Genomic DNA, 22,316 nt, shown 5'->3' on the forward strand with positions numbered 1-22,316 from the left:
CATAGGTAGTTTCCAGTTCTTTCTATTCAGCCATGAGCTTTGACTCCTCTCTGGCCACTTGCCTCATTCTTACCTTAGTAATCAACATAATCTAACACTTTACTCCTGGCTCTGCATTTTGCAGCAGACCTATCCTTCTGTTATGCTAGACTGCCATCCACACATAGCCAGATGGTGGGATGCATTCCCGGCACACACAACATTTAACTGCTTGTAGTTCCCTTGAGAGCCTTGACTATCCCCCTGCTTTTACATGAACTAAAAGACCATTGATAGAGACTCCTCCAGTGCTTTTTTTTTCTCTTTTAGCACAGTTGGCTTTCAGTGGGTTGTAGACAGTCATAGGAACCACTGTATACTATTTCTAACCTGTTCCTTCTTTTAGTGCTTTGCACTGTCGTTTAGAGTTAGAGAGCTGGTTCTTATGCATTTGTCAAATTGATGCGGGTAGAAAGGGAGAAATAAAGAAAGGAACACACTTCTCAGTCTGAATGAAGTCTCTCTCCAACCGAGAGTAAAGAATTCCTAGGGCGATGAACACATTTTGCTACAAATATTGCCTTTATAGAGACAATATTACTTTTCTCTAGAGCAATTTCAAAGAAGAATGTTAAAGTAGCAATAAATCATGCTTAGGGCCTAAGCATTCTGAACCAGGTATAGATTTTTTCATCTTCCAACACTAAACCTGCATTTAAAAAAAAGAAATTTCAGAAGACACTTCTTTTTTTTTTAAATTAGGTATTTTCCTCATTTATATTTCCAATGCTATCCCCAAAATCCCCCATAACCTCCCCCCACTCCCACTTTTTGGCCCTGGTGTTCCCCTGTACTGGGGCATATAAAGTTTGCAAGTTCAATGGGCCTCTCTTTCCACTGATGGCCGACTAGGTCATCTTCTGATACATATGCAGCTAGAGACAAGAGCTCCGGGGGTACTGGTTAGTTCATATTGTTGTTCCACCTATAGGGTTGCAGATCCCTTTAGCTCCTTGGGTACTTTCTCTAGCTCCTCCATTGGGGGCCCTGTGATCCATTCAATAGCTGACTGTGAGCATCCATTTCTGTGTTTGCTAGGCCCCGGCATAGTCTCACAAGAGACCGCTATATCTGGGTCCTTTCAGCAAAATCTTTCTAGTGTATGCAATGGTGTCAGCATTTGGAGGCTGATTATGGGATGGATCCCTGGATATGGCAGTCTCTAGATGGTCCATCCTTTTGTCTCAGCTTCAAACTTTGTCTCTGTAACTCCTTCCATGGGTGTTTTGTTCCCAATTCTAAGAAGGGGCAAAGTGTCCACACTTTGGTCTTCGTTCTTCTTGAGTTTCATGTATTTTGCAAATTGTAACTTATATCTTGGGTATTCTAAGTTTCTGGGCTAATATCCACTTATCAGTGAGTACATATCATTTGAGTTCTTTTGTGATTGTGTTACCTCACTCAGGATGATGCCCTCCAGGTCCATCCATTTGCCTAGGAATTTCATAAATTCATTCCTTTTAATAGTTGAGTAGTACTCCATTGTGTAAATGTACCACATTTTTTGTATCCATTCCTCTGTTGAGGGGCAAAAGTAGACCAATGGAATAGAATTGAAGACCCAGAAATGAACCCACACACCTACGGTCACTTGATCTTCGACAAGGGAGCTAAAACCATCCAGTGGAAAAAAGACAGCATTTTCAACAAATGGTGCTGGCAAACCTGGTGGTTATCATGTAGAAGAATGCGAATTGATCCATTCCTATCTCCTTGTACTAAGGTCAAATCTAAGTGGATCAAGGAGCTCCACATAAAACCAGAGACACTGAAACTTATAGAGGAGAAAGTGGGCAAAAGCCTCGAAGATATTGGCACAGGGGGAAAATTCCTGAATAGAACAGCAATGGCTTGTGCTGTAAGATCAATAATTGACAAATGGGACCTCATGAAACTGCAAAGCTTCTGCAAGGCAAAAGACACCATCAATAAGACAAAAAAACCACCAACAGATTGGGAAAGGATCTTTACCTATCCTAAATCAGATAGAGGACTAATATCCAATATATATAAAGAACTCAAGAAGGTGGACTCCAGAAAATCAAATAACCCCATTAAAAAATGTGGCTCAGAGCTAAACAAAGAATTCTCACCTGAGGAATACCAAATGGCTGAGAAACACCTGAAAAAATGTTCAGCATCCTTAATCATCAGGGAAATGCAAATCAAAACAACCCTGAGATTCCACCTCACACCAGTCAGAATGGCTAAGATCAAAAATTCAGGTGACAGCAGATGCTGGCCAGGATGTGGAGAAAGAGAAACACTCCTCCACTGTTGGTGGGATTGCAAGCTTGTACAACCACTCTGGAAATCAGACTGGTGGTTCCTCAGAAAATTGGACATAGTACTACCTGAGGATCCAGCAATACCTCTCCTGGGCATATATCCAGAAGATGTTCCAAGTAGTAAGAAGGATACATGCTCCACTATGTTCATAGCAGAAGACACTTCTTTTAAATAAAAGGTAATTCTTGCGTAACCCTTGTGATCTATTGGGTTACTTTATCAGATTGTAATCTTACCCAGCTCACTTCAGATACCACTCTTTGATCTTATTTACCAAGAAAAGGGGGCAAGGGCAGAAAGAAGTTTCTTAGAAACTGTTTGAACAATGTGATTTCATCCATTGGGCTGTTAAGACAATTAAGGGGAACTTTTTCTAGAGAAGTCCACACCCATGAAAGAAACAGCTCTCATCCCAAAGGAACAAATGAGCCCAGTATGGCCTAGGAACATAGATCCAGGTTTACTCAAATACCATGTTCTAGCATGAAAACAGTTCCATCAAAAAGTAATAGATACTTAAATCATGAGACAAAACACTTTTCAAATGTATTGGCAGATATATCCAGTAGGTGGGTTACAGACAAACAGGGATATCTCAGCTCTAGTCTTTCCTTAGATGCTGACAGCTTTTTTGATTGATAAGAAACTGGGAGTTTAGTGGTACAGTGCAAAGAATGTACCTGGTGAATATAAAGATGTTAAGTCATATAGAGAGGGGTAATAAGTTTCAATTAAGGGGAGATAAAGACACCACAAGATAATTTAGCTCTTGACCTGCAACATTCCAATTTCTGTATATCACTGAAGTTCTCATCAATCAATTAGCCCTTGTAGTCATAGCTTCTTTGCAGTAGTCCATGTTCTCACTACTAACCTCTGCTTTAAATCCATATTAAATGCCCCCAAACTCCAACTCTGCTTCATATTGTCTCATCCTGAAGTTCTTCTCTGTGGCCAGATTAACAATATAGGCTTCTTCTGAATAGAAGTCTCTGAAAAGAACTCATTAGGCTGCTGCAGGTGGCATCATGGAGCGCTCTCTCTCTCTCTCTGACACTTCTACCCCTGAGGAAGTGATGAGATGGACGCTGAGTTCTGTTCAAGTAATTGATGTGGGCATCTTATTTTTAAACATGGGAAAATGTAACCATTGGCTGAAAAATTGATTGACAAGGAGCTGAGTAGCTAACTTATTATATTCAATGATGTATCCTCTCTCTGTTTACAATGAAACTTTCTCTTTTCTGACTAACATATCACTGCCCTACCTTGCACCTCCTACAGTGCTTCCTGTGTCATTCTTCCTCCTTTATTTTCATGTTTCCTGCTTATAATGTGCCTCTTAGCTATCTTTTCTGAAAAGTTCTTTTTGTGTCAGGCTTTGAGGGCTGTGAAGAGACAGAAGAATTTATGTCCCCTTTATTGCCTGCTATAGTCATAGTTTCTGTGTATATCATCTGGGGGAGATACCGATTGCTGTGTTGTCACTAAATGGAATATTGTGATTGTCTTGACCAATGTTCCATTCCTGTGAAGAGACCCCATGACCATGGCAACTCTTATAAAGAAAAGCATTTAATTGGGGCTGGTTTACAGTTTCAGAGGGCTAGTCTATTATCTATCATGGTAGGAAACATGGCAGTGTGTAGGCAGCCATGGTGCTGGAGAAGGAGCTGAGAGTTCTATATCTTGATCCTCAGGCAGTTGGGAAAGAGACACTGGGTCTGGCTTGAGCATCTGAGACATTAAAGCCCAATCCTAGTGACACAGTTTCTCCAACAAGGCCACACCTCCTAATTTGTGTTAGGTAGTGCTGTTCCCTAATGACCAAGCATTAAAATATTTGAGCCCATGGAGGCCATTCCTATTTAAACTACTATAGTCACTAATTGTAGGTTTTTCTTTATTCAGTTTGAGATTGCTGAGTCACGTCACTTAGAAGCCAGTGAGACATTTTTCATCTCTGCAAATACAAGCTTTAGTTTGGGGCTAAGCAACTGAGAGGCCCGTGGAAAGAAGAAACAGATACAATAATGGATGAGACTCTGCTCTTGGTGCTAACATGTGATAGCACCAACACTTCCCATTTGTATTTTGTTAACCTTATTTTGAGTATCTTTAATAAATGTGATTGATAACTCTAATTTTCATTGTAGTATATATCTTTAGCTGGTGTTTTATTTCTTTACCTTTTATGGTTAATATGTTTTTTGTTCCTTTCTCTTAGATGCTGTCAGTGTTATACTGAGGAAGATGCTAGTAGATAGGGTTTGATTATGAGGTTTCTTCATGGCATTTAGGCTCTGATGTGTGTGGCCATAGTTTACTCCCCTGGCAACTGCCATGAATGTGTGATCCTCTCCTGAAAGAGATGCCAGGTGGGCCTTAGCCTGGACACAGTACTGAGAGTACTACCTGGTGATGCTGGTTCTCTGTAATGGCTGCCTAGCCACTTTGCCTTCACAGGTCCTGTAATGTGACTGTGGATGTCATATTTAAGATGGATATATCACTAATTAATCTGATCTTTAATTAGTTGTGCAACAGCTTTCACTTCTTTTGTGAGAACTGAGTTCACTCAGATGGTATCAAGGGAATCCCAGTGCCTTATATGCACAAAGCAGTCAGCAGAGCCTGCTTTGCTGAACAGCTAAGCTTTTGTCCTCTAGTTGGCAAGGAGCCACCAGAGCCTTTAAGCTAGGCAGTGATGTTTCTTTCAGAATTACAATCATGGTGGTTTTAAGGTAGATTGTTAAGTAGTGTGTGATGGATTCAGGAAGGTGAGGAGGCTGTGAAGAACGGCTGCCAGTATGCAGAACCTTGATGCCTGTGGGTGTAATGAGTTAAAGGTGACTCAGGGAGCTGACTATGGCACAGACAGGGAATGGCGAGAGGAAACAATGCTGAAATGAAGGAGTGCGAGGTACCTCTGGCACCTATTGAGTTTGGGGTATCAGAGAGCTTATGAGCAGGAAATTGGACAGAGATTCCAGAACATGGCATGGGGCAGGGGAATCTGTGCTCACCTTATGTCAGCTAGAATGATATTATTAAAGACTTATTCTGGTTAGGTGACTTTTATTGTGGCAGGTTTTAAATTCATGAAAGTAAAGGAAATAATATAATAAACCAAAGTCATGAGTTCATTACCCTGCTTCATTTAATTGAAGGTTTGTAGTTCATCTTATTTCATTTATGCCTTCAAACTGGTTTACCCTATTTCAGTATGATTTTGATCCAGTCCTACACATTCTATCATTTTATTTATAAATATGTCCATAAGATAGGGTGTCTTTTAATAATGTGGGCATAATACATTAGGAACTATCAAAATCCACAATAATTCTGTAATATTTGTCAAATATACAGTGAGTTCATATTTCTCCAATTCACTTTTATTGCTTAGTTTGATTTAAGATCCAAGTAAGGCCCTTCCAATAGCATTTGGATGGTATATGTTGTTTTCTCATAAATTCTTATGAGAATTGAATGGGTAACTTGTCAGAATATTCTAGGACCTGTTGTGTGAACCCTGAACCATGGCCATCAAACAAATGAAAGAAAACCATGGAACGATGTAGGGCAATGGGGGAATTTTCAGAAGAGGAATTATTTTGACATCCCCACCACACATCATAGTTTTAGTTGTCAACTTGATTCAGTGAGAATCTCAATGAGGGCTGTCTATATCCAGTTGGTTTGAATTGATATGAAAGTTTCAGTGAAAAATCTGATAGCACCATTTAATGGGGGTAGAACTTGAAGTATGTGAGTGCAAAGTGTAATTTGAACATTAGCAGGCCTGCATACATCCATTACTCTCTACTCTTGACTTTGTGATTAGCTACTTTAGGTTCCTGTCTTGACTTCTTGGTGATGGACCTGGAAGTGTAAGCTGAATAAATCCTTTCTCCCCTAAGTTGCTCTTTGTCAGTTTTTTTTCTTTTTCTTTTTCAAAATCCAGCAACAGAAGTGAAACTAGGACACCGGATCCCTGATCTTTTGGGGAAAGCTGCTAGAACTCTTGAATCCATAACCTGTTTCTCCTGCAGTTCATTTTCAGTATTTTTCTAATGGAACTTTTTAGAAGTCATTCTTGGTTGTATGTGACCCTTTCTTGGCCCAGAAGTCTTTGAGGTAAACATTAATCTTGTGAGCCTGGTTTCAAGGGATGGAAGCCAGCTTCCACATGACACTTGGGGGCCCCAATCCTTCACCTTTCTCCCCAGCATAGCCAACTCAGGCTCATCTGATGTTCATTTGCCAACCACATACTCAATGAGGGTTTTCTTTGAAGTCTACTTTCTAGCTTCTTTCCTTCTCCTTATAGTTTCACTCCTCTTGTAAGTCCCAGTTTAGAAGTCACCGTTTCTCTGAAGTTTTCTACGATGAATTTGTTCACATGAAAGAAATATTTATTCTATACTCTGCTGTGTCAATTTTTTGTGCTTTTTTTGGTCATGTCTGACTCACTTTGATTGGCTTTATTTATAATGTGTATACAAGTGGGACAGGTGAATGTATGTCTCTGTGCATCTGTAGTAGGACTTTGGAGAACAGGCTGTATGTCAGCCAGCTTCAGAACTTCCTGTGAGTATCCAGCCCAGAACCCTTCCCTCCTGGCCTGCAGGGGCCAGCACTTGGGAACTACTATTTTTTTTTATTAGATATTTTCTTTATTTACATTTCAAATGCTATCACCATAGTTCCCTATACTCCCCATCCCTGCCCTGCTCCCCTACCCACCCACTCCCACTTCTTGGCCCTGGCGTTCCCCTGTACTGGGGCATATAATGTTTGCAATACCAAGGGGCCTCTCTTCCCAATGATGGCCGACTAGGCAATCTTCTGCTACATATGCAGCTAGAGACATGATCTCTGGGGGTAGTGATTAGTTCATATTGTTGTTCTACCTATAGCGTTGCAGACCCCTTCAGCTCCTTGGGTGCTTTCTCTAGCTTCTCCATTGGGGACCCTGTGATCCATCCAATAGCTGACTATGAGCATCCACTTCTGTGTTTGCTAGGCCCCGGCATAGTCTCACAAGAGACAGCTATATCAGGGTCCCTTCAGCAAAATCTTGCTGACATATGCAATAGTGTCTGGGTTTTGTGGCTGATTATGGGATGAACCCCCTGGTGGGGTAGTCTCTGGATAGTCTATCCTTTCGTCTATGGTTCAAACTTTGTCTCTGTAACTCCTTCCATGGGTATTTTGTTCCCTATTTTAAGGAGGAATGAAGTGTCCACACATTGGTCTTCCTTCTTCTTGATTTTCTTGTGTTTTGCAAATTGTATTTTGGGTATTCTAAATTTCTGGGCTAATATCCACTTATCAGTGAGTGCATATCATGTGAGTTCTTTTGTGATTGGGTTACCTCACTTAGGATGATATTCTCCAGATCCATCCATTTGCCCAAGAATTTCATAAATTCATTGTTTTTAATAGCTGAGTAGTACTCCATTGTGTAAATGTACCCCATTTTCTGTATCCATTCCTCTGTTAAGGGACATCTGGGTTCTTTCCAGCTTCTGGCTATTATAAATAAGGCTGCTATGAATATAGTGGAGCATTGTTCTTATTACCGGTTGGAACATTTTTTGGGTATATGCCCAGGAGAGGTATTGCAGGATCCTCCGGTAGTACTATGTCCAATTTTCTGAGGAACCGCCAGACTGATTTCCAGAGTGGTTGTACAAGCTTGCAATCCCACCAGCAATGCAGGAGTGTTCCTCTTTCTCCACATCCTCGCCAGCATCTGCTGTCACCTGAATTTTTGATCTTAGCCATTCTGACTGGGGCAAGGTGGAATCTCAAGTTTGTTTTGATTTGCATTTCCCTGATGATTAAGGATGTTGAACATTTTTTCAGGTGCTTCTCAGCCATTGGTATTACTCAGTTGAGAATTCTTTGTTTAGCTCTGTACTCCACTTTTTAATGTGGTTATTTGAATTTCTGGAGTCCAGCTTCTTGAGCTCTTTGTATAAATTGGATATTAGTCCTCTCTCAGATTTAGGATTGGTAAAGATCCTTTCCCAATCTGTTGGTGGCCTTTTTGTCTTATTGACAGTGTCTTTTGCCTTACAGAAGCTTTGAAATTTTATGAGGTCCCATTTGTCAATTCTTGATCTTACAGCACAAGCCATTGCTGTTCTCTTTAGGAATTTTTTCCTGTGCCCATATCTTTGAGGCTTTCCCCCACTTTCTCCTCTATAAATTTCAGTGTCTCTGGTTTTATGTGGAGTTCTTTGATCCACTTAGACTTGAGCTTTGTACAAGGAGATAAGAATGGATAAATTCACATTTTTCTACATGATAAAGGCCAGTTGTGCCAGCACCATTTGGTGAAAATGCTGTCTTTCTTCCACTGGATGGTTTTAGCTCCTTTGTCGAAGATCAAGTGACCATAGGTGTGTGGATTCATTTCTGGGTCTTCAATTCTATTCCATTGATCTACCTGTCTGTTGCTGTACCAGTACCATACAGTTTTTATCACAATTGCTCTGTAGTACAGCTTGAGGTCAGACATGGTGATTCCACCAGAGGTTATTTTATTGTTGAGAATAGTTTTTGCTATCTTAGGTTTTTTATTATTCCAGATGAATTTGCAAATTGCCCTTTCTAACTCAGTGACGAATTGAGTTGGAATTTTGATGGGGATTGCATTGAATCTGTGCATTGCTTTCAGCAGGATAGCCATTTTTACTTTATTGATTCTGCCAATCCATGAGCATGGGAGATCTTTCCATCTTCTGAGATCTTCAATTTCTTTCTCCAGAGAGTTGAAGTTCTTATCATACTGATCTTTCTCTTCCTTAGTTAGAGTCACACCAAGGTACTTTATATTATTTGTGACTATTGTGAAGGGTGTTGTTTCCCTAATTTCTTTCTCAGCCTGTTTATCCTTTGTGTAGAGAAAGGCCAATTATTTGTTTGAGTTAATTTTATATCCAGCTACTACACTGAAGCTGTTTATCAGGTTTAGGAATTCTCTGGTGGAATTTTTAGGGTCACTTATATATACTATCATATCAACGTCTGCAAAAAGTGATATTATGAATTCTTCCTTTCCAATTTGTATCCCCTTGATCTCCTTTTGTTGTCTAATTGCTCTGGCTAGGACTTCAAGTACAATATTGAATAGGTAGGGAGAAAGTGGGCAGCCTTGTCTAGTCCCTGATTTTAGTGGGATTGCTTCAAGTTTCTCTTCATTTAGTTTGATGTTGGGTATTGGTTTGCTGTATATTGCTTTTATTATGTTTACGTATGAGCCCTGAATTCCTGATCTTTCCATGACTTTTATTATGAAGGGGTGTTGGATTTTGCAAATGCTTTCTCAGCATCTAATGAGATGATCATGTGGTTTTTGTCTTTGAGTTTGTTTATATAGTGGATTATGTTGATCAATTTCCGTGTATTAAACCATCCCTGAATCCCTGGGATGAAGCCTACTTGATCATGATGGATGATCGTTTTGATGTGTTCTTGGATTTGGTTTGCGAGGATTTTATTGAGTATTTTTGATCGATATTCATAATGGAAATTGGTCTGACGTTCTCTTACTTTGTTGGATCTTTGTGTGGTTTAGGTATCAGATTAATTGTGGCTTCATAGAATGAATTGGGAGGAGTACTTTCTGTTTCCATTTTGTGGAATAGTTTGAGGAGAGTTGGAATTAGGTTTTCTTTGAAGGTCTGATAGAACTCTGCACTAAACACATCTGGTCCTGGGCTTTTTTTGTTGTTGTTTTTGTTGTTGGAGACTATCGATGACTGCTTCTTATCTACTTGTACAAAGGTCAAGTCTATGTGGATCAAAGAACTCCACATAAAACTAGATACACTGAAATATATAGAGGAGAAAGTGGGGAAAAGCCTCGAAGATATGGGCACAGGGGAAAAATTCCTAATCAGAACACCAGTGGCTTGTGCTGTAAGATTGAGAATTGACAAATGGACCTCATAATATTGCAAAGCTTCTGTAAGGCAAAAGACACTGTTAATAAGACAAAAAGGCCACCAACAGATTGGGAAAGGATCTTTACCAATCCTAAATCAGATAGGGGACTAATTTCCAATATATATAAAGAACTCAAGAAGATGGACTCCAGAAAATCAAATAACCCTATTAAAAAATGAGGTATAGAGCTAAACAAGGAATTCTCAACTGAGGAATACCAAATGGTTGCACCTGAAAAAATGTTCAGCATCCTTAATCATCAGGGAAATGCAAATCAAAACACCCCTGAGAATCCATCTCACACCAGTCAGAATGGCTAAGTTCAGAAATTCAGGTGTCAGCAGATGTGGAGAAAGACGGACTCCCCTCCATTGTTAGTGGGATTGCAAGCTGGTACAATCACACTGGAAATCAGTCTGGTGGTTCCTCAGAAAATTGGACATAGTACTACCGTAGGACCCTGCAATACTTCTCCTGGGCATATATATATCCAGAAGATGTCCCAACCGGTAAGAAGGACACATGCTCCACTATGTTCATAGCAGTCTTATTTATAATAGCCAGAAGCTGGAAAGAACCCAGATGTCCCTCAACAGAGGAATGGATACTGAAAATGGGGTACATTTACACAATGGAGTACTACTCAGCAATTAAAAACTATGAATTCATGAAATTCTTAGCCTAATAACTCTTAAATGGACATTTTAATAGTGACATTATTTTCATGCAACCTATCTTCCTTATAGCTTTTAATTATGTGATTATATGCATATCATGTATACATGTTCATATGGGTATGTGCACATGTATATATGCATACATGTGGATGTAGTAGAGGTGGTTTGTTCGGTATTTTTCTCAGTCACTTTCCACATTTGAGACAGGGTCTCCTGGAACCTGGAACTTATCAATTAATTGCTAGACGGGCTGTATGGCCAGTGAGCTCCAAGGATACACCTGTCTCTGCTTCTCTCCTTCCATGCCTCAGCGCTGATATTGCAGATAAGTGCTGCTGCATCTGGCTTTTAAATGAGTGCTGGGGGGCCTCTAAAATCAGGTTCTCATGCTTGCATAGCAAGCACTTTGGGGACTGAGCCATCTTCCCATCCCTTCTTATTATAGGAAAACTGGTAAAGTATTTTATTTTCCATTTGTTTATGAAGCTAGAGTGCTGCATGCTGATGTGTTGTTATATGGCTGTATCATTTTATTATTGACTTTTATGTATTTTGATAAATTCCTGGGACAGTCTTCTAGAATAAAGATCAGTTTTTATAAAGAATTATGGCTATTCTCCAAATTGTCATATGGCCAAATCTCTTTAGAATGGTAAATTCTTGTAGAAATGTTTATTTTACTGACACCCATGAAGCTGCTGAGGGCAGGCAAATAAATTGTAGTACCTGGCCCCTCCATTGAACAGGGTGACGTTAATAAGAGAGAACTCCATAGCTGCTTTTCTATGAGTAGCTTTCCTACTCTGTTCCAGCCCATATATCAACTCCCCTTCCAAATTCCATGTTTCTCTAATATGCAGTATTTTGATGGCAGTTTAGATAGTTCAAGGACAGTTATTCATCCAGAAGACTTGGAGAAAAGCAGCACCTGGGCAGCAGTTGGTAGTTTGTAAAGGATTGTGGCTCAGTGTACTCATTCTTCCAGCAGCCAGATCTTACAAAAGAACAGTAGAGGCACCTTGCTTTGCATGGCAGCTGAGGGGAACATGACAGAACACAGCCAAGCTTACTGTGGAACCCACCAAAATCACCTTTCAGCTGCCTGGTAGAGCATGTTTTTAGGGTGGGTGATTGATCCACAACAACATGGGACGAAACTGTTACAAATAATAATGTAAAAACTATGAAAATTGACAAATAGTCAAATAACAAGTTGGAGGACATTTATTGAGGAAATCTGCTGAGCCTTACCAAGTATAATGGTGGTCTGTGGCTTTTAGGGTAGGGATGACATCTCTCCCCACATATATGTAACCAAAAGATGTACACTGGATAGGTGGAGGAGACTGTAGTGACTCTCAGTTACCACTCTTCCCTGTATCAGTGACAAGCACAGCTGTATAAGTAGCAGAACTGTAATTGTGGTCTTTCCACCCACACATAAGCTCGCTGAAATAACGACTCTGACACTTAATTATATTAATGAATAAATACTTAGGCCATAAGTTTGGGCTTGTTCCCCAACTGACTCATAACTTAATTATGCTGTTTATTCTATTCTAAGGTCTGCCATGTGGTTGGCCACCTGGTCCTCAGTATTATGTGACTGACCACCTTCCTCTGTGTCCAGGTGAATCTCTCCATGCCTGACTCAACCCCAGAATTTCCCTCTCTCTGCTAGAACTCCCATTTCCATTTCTTGCTTCAGCATATTGGCCAAAGGCTTTTTTATTAGCAGGTGATTGTTTTTACACAGCGCACAAGAAATTATTTCTACACAGAACAAGTAGAAGAAGCACTGGAAAGAGTCCCAACAATCCTCCCTCAAAATCAAAATCTGTCAAAACCCCCATGCCCTGAAAAGTGATGGTTACTGCTGGAATCCATTGGGTTCTATTTTGTTGAATTTAACATGTAGGTTAAACATTCCTAATCTGAAAATCTGAAATCCAGGATCATTTTAGTGCCCCAACATGAGAAGCCAAAAAAAAAAAAGAACCCCCCCCAAAAAAAACCCCAAAAACTGTATTTTGGAATATAGTACATTTTGGATTCCAGATTAGGGAATGCTTAATTTGTAAATTCTACGCAAAAATCCCCAATTTAATAACTCTGAAATTAGAAACAACTCTAGTTTCAAGTATTTCAGGTAAGACAGGCACAACTTAGAGTTATTTCTACATCTCTAACCCGTGTGTGTGTGTGTGTGTGTGTGTGTGAGAGAGAGAGAGAGAGAGAGAGAGAGAGAGAGAGAGAACACACATGTATGCTACTGTAGATGGGTGTGCATGCTGCAGATATGGATGCCAGAAGACAACCTTAGGTGTGGATCTTTGCTTTCCATCTTGTCTGTGGCACTATCTCTTGTTTACTCCTGGACATGCCAGATTAGCTGGTCCAATAGCTTCTTGGAATTTTACCATCTCAATGTAAGAACACTGGATATCACTATTTTCAAATCCTTTGGCTTGATGCTTTCTTTTCTTTTCTTTTCTTTTCTTTTCTTTTCTTTTCTTTTCTTTTCTTTTTCCCTCGTGGTAATGTTTATTTTATTTTAATTTTTTATTTTATTTTATTAGATATTTTCTTTATTTACATTTCAAATGCTATCCCGAAAGTCCCCTATACCCTCCCCCCACCCGCCCTGCTCCCCTACCCACCCACTCCCACTTCTTGGCCCTGGCGTTCCCCTGTACTGGGGCATATAAAGTTTGCAAGACCAAGGGGCCTCTCTTCCCAATGATGGCCGACTAGGCTATCTTCTGCTACAAATGCAGCTAGAGACACGAGCTCTGGGGGTACTGGTTAGTTCATATTGTTGTTCCACCTATAGGGTTGCAGACTCCTTTAGCTCCTTGGGTACTTTCTCTAGCTCCTTCATTGGGGGCCCTGTGTTCCATCCAATAGATGACTGTGAGCATCCACTTCTGTATTTGTCAAGCACTGGCATAGACTCACAAGAGACAGCTATATCAGGGTCCCTTCAGCAAAGTCTTGATGGCTTATGCAATAGTGTTTGGGTTTGGTGGCTGAATGAAGGAAAACATTGCCATCAGGAATGCCTGTAGCCCAAGTCAAAGTGCACACTCAGGGATCAAGCCAAATTTCCTCCCTAAGCAAGCTCATTTCCCTATGAAGAAGCAAGGGAGGAAAAAGCCTGCAGGAGCCTTGCCAAGGATATTGAGAGGAAGGGAAAGTATCCCTCTGGACACAAGAAGTACACAAGAGTACCTTCTGTTTCCATTTTGTGGATTAGTTTGAGGAGAGTTGTAATTAGGTCTTCTTTGAGTTCAAATCCCAGCAACCACATGGTGGCTCACAACCATCCGTAACGAGATCTGGCTCCCTCTTCTGGAGTGTCTGAAGACAGCTACAGTGTACTTACATATAATCAATAAAAAAAAAAAAAATTTTGCTACTTTCAGGAAACCCACCTCAGGGAAAAAGACAGACACTACCTCAGAGTGAAAGGCTGGAAAACAATTTTCCAAGCAAATGGTCCCAAGAAACAAGCTGGAGTAGCCTTTCTAATATCGAATAAAATTGACTTCCAACCCAAAGTTATCAAAAAAGACAAGGAGGGGCACTTCATACTCATCAAAAGTAAAATCTACCAAGATGAACTCTCAATTCTGAATATCTATGCTCCAAATACAAGGGCAGCCACATTCACTAAAGACACTTTAGTAAAGCTCAAAGCACACATTGCACCTCACAAAATAATACTGGGAGACTTCAACACACCACTTTCATCAATGGACAGATCCTGGAAACAGAAACTTAACCAAGACACATGGCCACTAACAGAAGTTATGAAACAAATGGATTTAATATACATCTACAGAATATTTTAAACTAAAAAGGATATACCTTCTTCACAGACTGACATGGTACCTCCTCCAAAACTGACCATATAATTGGTCACAAAACATGCCTCAACAGATACAAAAATATTGAAATTATACCATGCATCCTATCTGATCCCCACAGACTAAGGCTGATCTTCAATAACAGCATAAATAATAGAAAGCCAACATTCACGTGGAAACTGAACAACACTCTACTCAATGATTCCTTGTTACGACTTTTACTTCCTCTAGATAGTCAAGTTCGACCATCTTCTCAGCGCTCCGCCAGGGCCGTGGGCCGACCCCGGCGGGGCCGATCCGAGGGCCTCACTAAACCATCCAATCGGTAGTAGCGACGGACGGTGTGTACAAAGGGCAGGGACTTAATCAATGCAAGCTTATGACCCGCACTTACTGGGAATTCCTCGTTCATGGGGAATAATTGCAATCCCCGATCCCCATCACGAATGGGGTTCAACGGGTTACCCGCGCCTGCCGGCGTAGGGTAGGCACACGCTGAGCCTAACGGCAGCAAAATGTTGGGTCCTGTTTGTGTAGACAGTCTATTAGTCTATGCCTTTTTATTGGGGAATTGAGTCCATTAATGTTAAGAGAAATTAAAGACAAGTAATTGTTGCTTCCTGTTATTTTTGTTCTTAAAGTTGGCATTCTGTTCTTGCGACTGTCTTCTTTTAGGTTTGTTGAGGGATTACTCTCTTGCTTTTTCTGGGGTGTAGTTTCCCTCCTTGTGTTGGTGTTTTTTTCTGTTATTATCCTTTGAAGGGCTGGATTCGTGGAAAGATAGTGTGTGAATTTGGTTTTATCATGGAATACTTTGGTTTCTCCATCTATGGTAATTGAGAGTTTTTCTGGGTATAGTAGCCTGGGCTGGCATTTGTGTTCTCTTAGTGTCTGTATAACATCTGTCCTGGATCTTCTGGCTTTCATAGTCTCTGGTGAAAAGTCTGGTGTAATTCTGATAGGCTTGCCTTTATATGTTACTTGACCCTTTTCCCTTACTGCTTTTAATATTCTATCATTATTTAGTGCATCTGTTGTTCTGATTATTATGTGTCAGGAGGAATGTCTTTTCTGGTCCAGTTTATTTGGAGTTCTGTAGGCTTCTTGTATGTTCATGGGCATCTCTTTGAATTGTTCATGGGCATCTCTTTGGGGAATTGTCTTCCATATTTTTGTTGAAGATGATTGCTGGCCCTTTAAGTTGAAAATCTTCATTCTCATCTACTCCTATTATCCGTTGGTTTGGTCTTCTCATTGTGTCCTGGATTTCCTGGATGTTTTGTCTTAGGATCTTTTTGCATTTTTCATTTTCTTTGATTGTTTTGCTGATGTTCTCTATGGAATCTTCTGCACCTGAGATTCTCTCTTCCATCTCTTGTATTCTGTTGCTGATGCAACAGATCTATGGTTCCAGATTTCTTTCCTAGGGCTTCTATCTCCAGAGTTGTCTCACTTTGGGTTTTCTTTATTGTTTCTACTTCCCTTTTTAGGTCTTGGATGGTTTTATTCAATTCCATCACCTGTTTGGTTGTGTTTTGCTGTAATTCTTTAAGGACTTCTACTTCTTTAGCAGTGTTCTCCTGTATTTCCTTAAGTGAGGTATTAATGCCCTTCTTAAAGTCCTCTACCAGCATCATGAGATATGATTTTAAATCCGAGTCTTGCTTTTCGGATGTGTTGGGGTATCCAGGACTGGCTGAGATGGTAGTGCTGGGTTCTGATCATGGTGAGTGGTCTTGGTTTCTGTTAGTAAGATTCTTACATTTGCCTTTTGCCATCTGGTAATCTCTTGAGTTAGTTGTTATAGTTGTCTCTGGTTGGAGCTTGTTCCTCCTGTGATCCTGTTAGCCTCTGTCAGCATTCCTGGGAGTCAAGTTCTCTCCTGATTCTCAGTGGTCAGAATACTCTCTGCCTGTAAGCTCTACTCTTGCAGGGAAGGTGCACAGAGGTCTGGTGTTCAGACCTTTCTCCTGGCTGAAGTTGAAGGCCCAAAACAGGGCCTGTCCCAGAAGATGTGTTGCCTCTGCAGTCTGCATGCTCACCTGCACAGACTGGTCTCTGAGGGACCCTGGACACAAGATGGCTCCCTCACCTGCTCTGGCAGTCAGAGCCCTTCCGGGCAGACACCTCACTTCTGGTGGGGAATGTGCCTGGAAGTCTGGAGCTCAAAACGGGGTCTGTCCCAGAAGCTGTGTAGCTTCTGCCTGTCCCAGAAGCTGTGTCGCTTCTGCAGTCTGCACTCTCACCTGCCATTGTTCATCTATTCTTTCAACAGCTTTAGCCACAAAGAGAAACTAGTTTCATATTCAGGGGGTTGGTATCCCCCTGACCCTCTGAAATTGCAATCACACTTGGCTCATATTCCTTTCTTATTCTACTAATGAACACAGATATAAGATATTCATACACACATGTCTGTCTATACATGTTCATAGTCCTTTGGTTCTATTTTAAAGTCGGAAGACCTGGCAGTTGTACACCTCTAGTACAGTATGCTGAGACAGTTGGGAAGTAAGTTTTCTTCATACCCACAAGATAGAGGCTTGGATTTTTGTCCTTTTGCTTTCATCCACACAAAATGTCAAAGTAATTCCATCCATATTTGCTTTCTGTAAAAGTTATAATTAAATTATTTGCTGATGTTAGTCATATGCCTGTGAAATCAGTGACCCTCTGTTCCTCAGCTGCTGTCTGTTATGCTGTTTTTCTACAGACATGAGCTTATTTTTCTCTGTCATCATCAGCATTGTTCTGTAGAGCAAGTCAGATCAGTGCCTATGTGTCTCCCTGCATTTTTAAATGAGTACTGAACTTCTTTAGCTTTAAACAAAATGTCCTACATGTTTTTTAAGTCTTTGCAGTTATGATCTTTTCACAGTTTCCTATTAGAGGATATATTCAGATCCAGAAAATAAACTATGTTGTTAATAATGTTGTCTCCAGTTTTTTAGAATTCATTTTCTCAAACACAAAACAACATTACCCCTCTGCAGTCCTGATATCCCGCTCTTTCTTCAATCAGAAAATGTGCATTGTAAACTTAGTATTGAAAGACTCCAAGAGGAGCCCCTTGCTCAGGCCTCGGGACAATAGAGGACACCCAAGAACTCATGATAGACCGAGCTTGTTGCAAACCACATGAGGCTTTATTCGGGGAAAGCCAGAGCTTTGGGGACGACTCATATCCCACGCAGGGGTAGAGGAGTCGATCTCGAGGGGAAAGAGGTCCCAGTTTTTATAGGCCCTCAGGGGGGAAAGGAGAAGGGGAGAGTAGGGGATTTCCAGATCTAAACAATGTCTATTCTCAAGAAATGGGTATGGGAGGGGTACAAGGAAAGAGTCTGGTGCAGGTGTAGCAACTCAGGTTTGGCTGGGCTGTGGTTGCTGGGGAGATTTTCCAACTCTTCCCCAGCAACCAATATCACAAACACCTGGCAATGGGCTTCATCAGTGGGCACACATATGAGTTCAAGGAACGGTCGAAATATTGGCAGACATACGGGTTCAAGGAGTGACCAGAGCATTGTGCACCTCAATTTTTCTAAATCAGTGAAGCTAGTTCTGCTAACAGTGACATCTATCTTGCCAATTTCAGGGCTTCTGTGACTTTTTACATTCTGTCAGGATCTTTCAGTATCACAGCATGGGGAGTGATGATGGTAAATAGAAATCTACATTGTTTGGAGAGTTACTCAGAGAAGAGCAGTATACTATGGACTTGGCTAGGTCAGATTCTCAGGATGGGGTTAACCATTTACTTTTGCTGTGATAGCTTGTATTGCTATGTTTAACCACAGCATCATTCCTCTCACTGTTTCCCTTTGTTAATATGGGTGCAGTTGGACCCAGAGAAAAAAAGGAAAAGTTTGCTAAATTCAAACACCATTCAATATTCAGCATCTGCTAATGAATTTAGACATTTCCTGGAATTGAGAATTTGTATACAACTGTATGCCTCCCTTTTTTTTTTTAAAGGTTTATTTTTACTTGTGTGTGTGTGTGCACCTGTGTGTGTAACATGTGTATAAGTACTTGTGGAGGCCAGAAGAGACCATTGGAGCTGAAGTTACAGGCAGTCGTGGGCTGCCTGACAACATTGTGGGTTCTGGGAATAGATCTTGGTTCCTCTGGAACAGGCTCTTACCACTCAGCCATCCCTCCAGCCCCTAAACCTCGTCTTTTGCCAGTATTCATTGTGAGGGCCTATGAGTATGCTTTACTTTCTTATCTGAAGAGGACGTAAATAAAGTTAAGAAACACTGAGGACCACACCAACGTGTGGATACTTCATTCCTCCTTAGAATAGGGAACAAAGTACCCATGGAAGGAGTTACAGAGACAAAGTTTGGAGCTGAAACAAAAGGATGGACCATCCAGAGACTACCCCATCCAGGGATCCATCCCATAATCAGCTTCCAAACGCTGACACCATTGCATACACTAGCAAGATTTTGCTGAAAGGACGCAGATATAGCTGTCTCTTGTGAGACTATGCCGGGGCCTAGCAAACACAGAAGTGGATGCTCACAGTCAGCTAGTGGATGGATCACAGGGCTCCCAATGGAGGAGCTAGAGAAAGCACCCAAGGAGCTGAAGGGGTCTGTAACCCTATAGGTGGAACAACATTATGAACTAACCAGTACCCCAGAGCTCTTGTCTCTAGCTGCATTTGTATCAAAAGATGGCCTAGTCGGCTATCATTGGAAAGAGAGGCCCACTGGACTTGCAAACTTTATATGCCTAAGTACAGGGGAACACCAGGGCCAAGAAGTGGGAGTGGGTGGGTAGGGGAGCAGGGCGAGTGGGGGGAGGGTATAGAGGACTTTCTGGATAGCATTTGAAATGTAAATAAATAAAATATCTAATAAAAAAAGAAAAAGAAAAAAAACAGTGAGGAATGTAAAGCAACTTGTAATGTAAATAGTTTCTGTAAATACTGTTTAATATAAAATCTTTGATAGGTCACCTTCAGGTAGTACAGACCATTGTGTATCATGACAAATGCTGAAGATCTGTGGAACTGCTTCGTCAAGTAACTCTTCATCAGTACATAATTGCCTAACTAAGGACTGAAATAAGACCAAATAAAGGACATTATAAAAATCTGGGGAGAAAAGCCTTGAGAGGATCAAGCAGTCTCTACCCCCCTGCCCTCAGTGCTTCCAGCAGCTTTGGAAGGAAGTCCTGTTACCACAGCTGATCCTAGTTATTGTCAACCTGCTCTCAAATGTGAGCAACAAAGCTGAGACACTCAGCATAGCACCATAGGCACAAAAATATTGCTGTGATGAAAGTTTAGAAGCAATATGATGGTTCAATATAAGAAGTATAGTGGTCTGAGGAGGTGGCTCAGTGGGCAAAGCAAGTGTGAGGATCTGAGTTCAAATCCCCATTGGTGCATCTATAACTCCAGTGCTTCTGGAGATGAGAGGTGGAGAGAAAAAAAATTATCCAGGTGTATACAGGCCAGCTAGCCTGACAAATGCAGCAATAAAAAGACAGGTCCCATCTCAAAGTAGAAGGCAAACACCCAAACTTTTTCTCTGATTTGCATATATGCCCTTGCATATTCTCATTCTCTCTGTCTCTCTCCATTCCCCTCTCCCCCCCTCTCCCCCCTCTCTCAAACACACACACACACACACACACACACACACGCACTCTCTGTCTCGGTGTCTCTCTTAGACACATACATACATACATAACTATGTATATGGTTTCACCCATAAGATACCAATAGATGTAACTTGTTTACTAGATTGCCACAGAGAATACTAATCCCCAAGTAACATCCTTGCAACAAAGAGGATAGAACATTTATAGAGTTTTGTGTTGTTAAAGGAGAGAAGGGTGCACAGGAAGCAAAGATGCAGGCTCTTGGTGGAGTTCTACTGCTGGATGTAAATGCTCAGCACACTGTAAATCATGAGAGGTCATAGGACTTTCCATACAGTCACCAGGAGAATGAGCAGAATAATGTAAATTGGGAGAAAGAAATGTGACTTTTCTTTACTTTAGGTAGGGCTTTGATAGCAGAGCAAAGATACAATTCTACTGGCATATATATATATATATATATATATATATATATATATATATATCCATCCATCCTAGCGGGCAGCTTCCACAAAGGTATGTTTGTAGGCCTAATCTTATGTAAGTAATCACAACTGCTTTGGTTCCATACCACACCTGGAGAGCAGAGTTCCATAGCAGAGGGTTTGTTCACTGCCCTGAAACTTTAGGGCCAATTGTATACATGATATACTTCCTTCCTGCTCCATGCAGAGGACCTTTATCAGAGTTCTCATAATCTCCTATGAATGAAAACTGATAGAGACCAATAATGTACCAGGCCTTGCTAGAGCAGCAATGAAGATGATCAGGAAAATAAAAAGAAGTGTAACCAGTAGCCACCCTGCTGTGGGTAGCTCACAAAATTACCAACCAGCACAAACATCCAGAAAGCAAGACTAAGATAGCCATGCCATTGCCAGTGGAGAAGCATGTTCTCAAGGTGGGCAGCGCTGGGCTGAGCAAATTCTGCCTGGCCATCTCCACCATCATCTGATTTGTTACCACATGGGAATAAAACAAATGGAAATTTAGCTGTAAGACCTGATAGACACTGAAGAAGTGTTTGTCTTTTGCCTGTTCACTAGGTAATTGGAAACATCTGCATTATGGGCGTCTTTGTTTTGTTGTTTGTTTTTTAGGAATATCATTTTGGTAATGGTAAATATGCTTTTTAAAATGAAGTCTGACTTTTTTTTATACATTTAAGGTTGTTTCATAATTGGTCAGGATGAGATTATTAAGAACATCATTTTAAATTTGTAACTCAAGAAACAGCCCCTGAATCATGACTGCTTAAGCTTACACTACAACCTCTAGCCTCCCAGCAGGTATAATTCCTTTCTCCATGATCCTCAGTGCTTGGAATGACTTACCCCAAGACAGTTTCCCTCCTTCCACTCTGATTTGTGTGAGTGTGGCAAAGCATGTTACATTTGTATCAATTAAACATTCCAGTGGCCTGGTCCTCCAGAGCAGATGACAGTAGGAAATGGTTTGCAAGATACTATGGGGAAAACCAAAGGCTCAGTGGTCCTTCCTCATTCTGTTCTGGGCAGAAAACATTACACTTTTCTCCCTCCCTCATCTGTCTCTACTAAAAGCCTCAGAAATGAGAAATGGAAGAGAAGTGTGGTTGAGTCTGTTTATGTGGCCATATTAACCACTGTTCTATTTAATCCTTCTACTGGCTAAGGGACTCAGATCAGCAGTGTGTTGCTTCCATACTTTCTGTTCTGCCACATGACTGACTTTTAAAAAGTTCAGTGATTAATTTGTTAATGTTTAAAACTCTAGGATAGGCAATCTAGAAATCTGCTCAGAGGATGGAGAAGAGGAAGAGAGAAACCCATGCCCTTTTGAGTTAGGCATAGAAGTTGGGTACATAGCCATATGGCAAAAGGGAGGT

General features: G+C 40.9%; 1 protein-coding gene across 1 annotated transcript in view; it reads left to right on the forward strand.

Moving 5' to 3' along the window:
• Nucleotides 1-22,316, forward strand: part of Slc9a7 (solute carrier family 9 member A7) — a 202,315-nt gene that overhangs the window by 80,139 nt on the left and 99,860 nt on the right. The gene's annotated exons all lie outside the window — the stretch shown is intronic.

Source organism: Mus caroli, unplaced genomic scaffold, assembly GCF_978045245.1.
Source record: "Mus caroli unplaced genomic scaffold, Mus_caroli_1 scaffold_5, whole genome shotgun sequence".
NCBI lineage: Eukaryota > Metazoa > Chordata > Mammalia > Rodentia > Muridae > Mus > Mus caroli.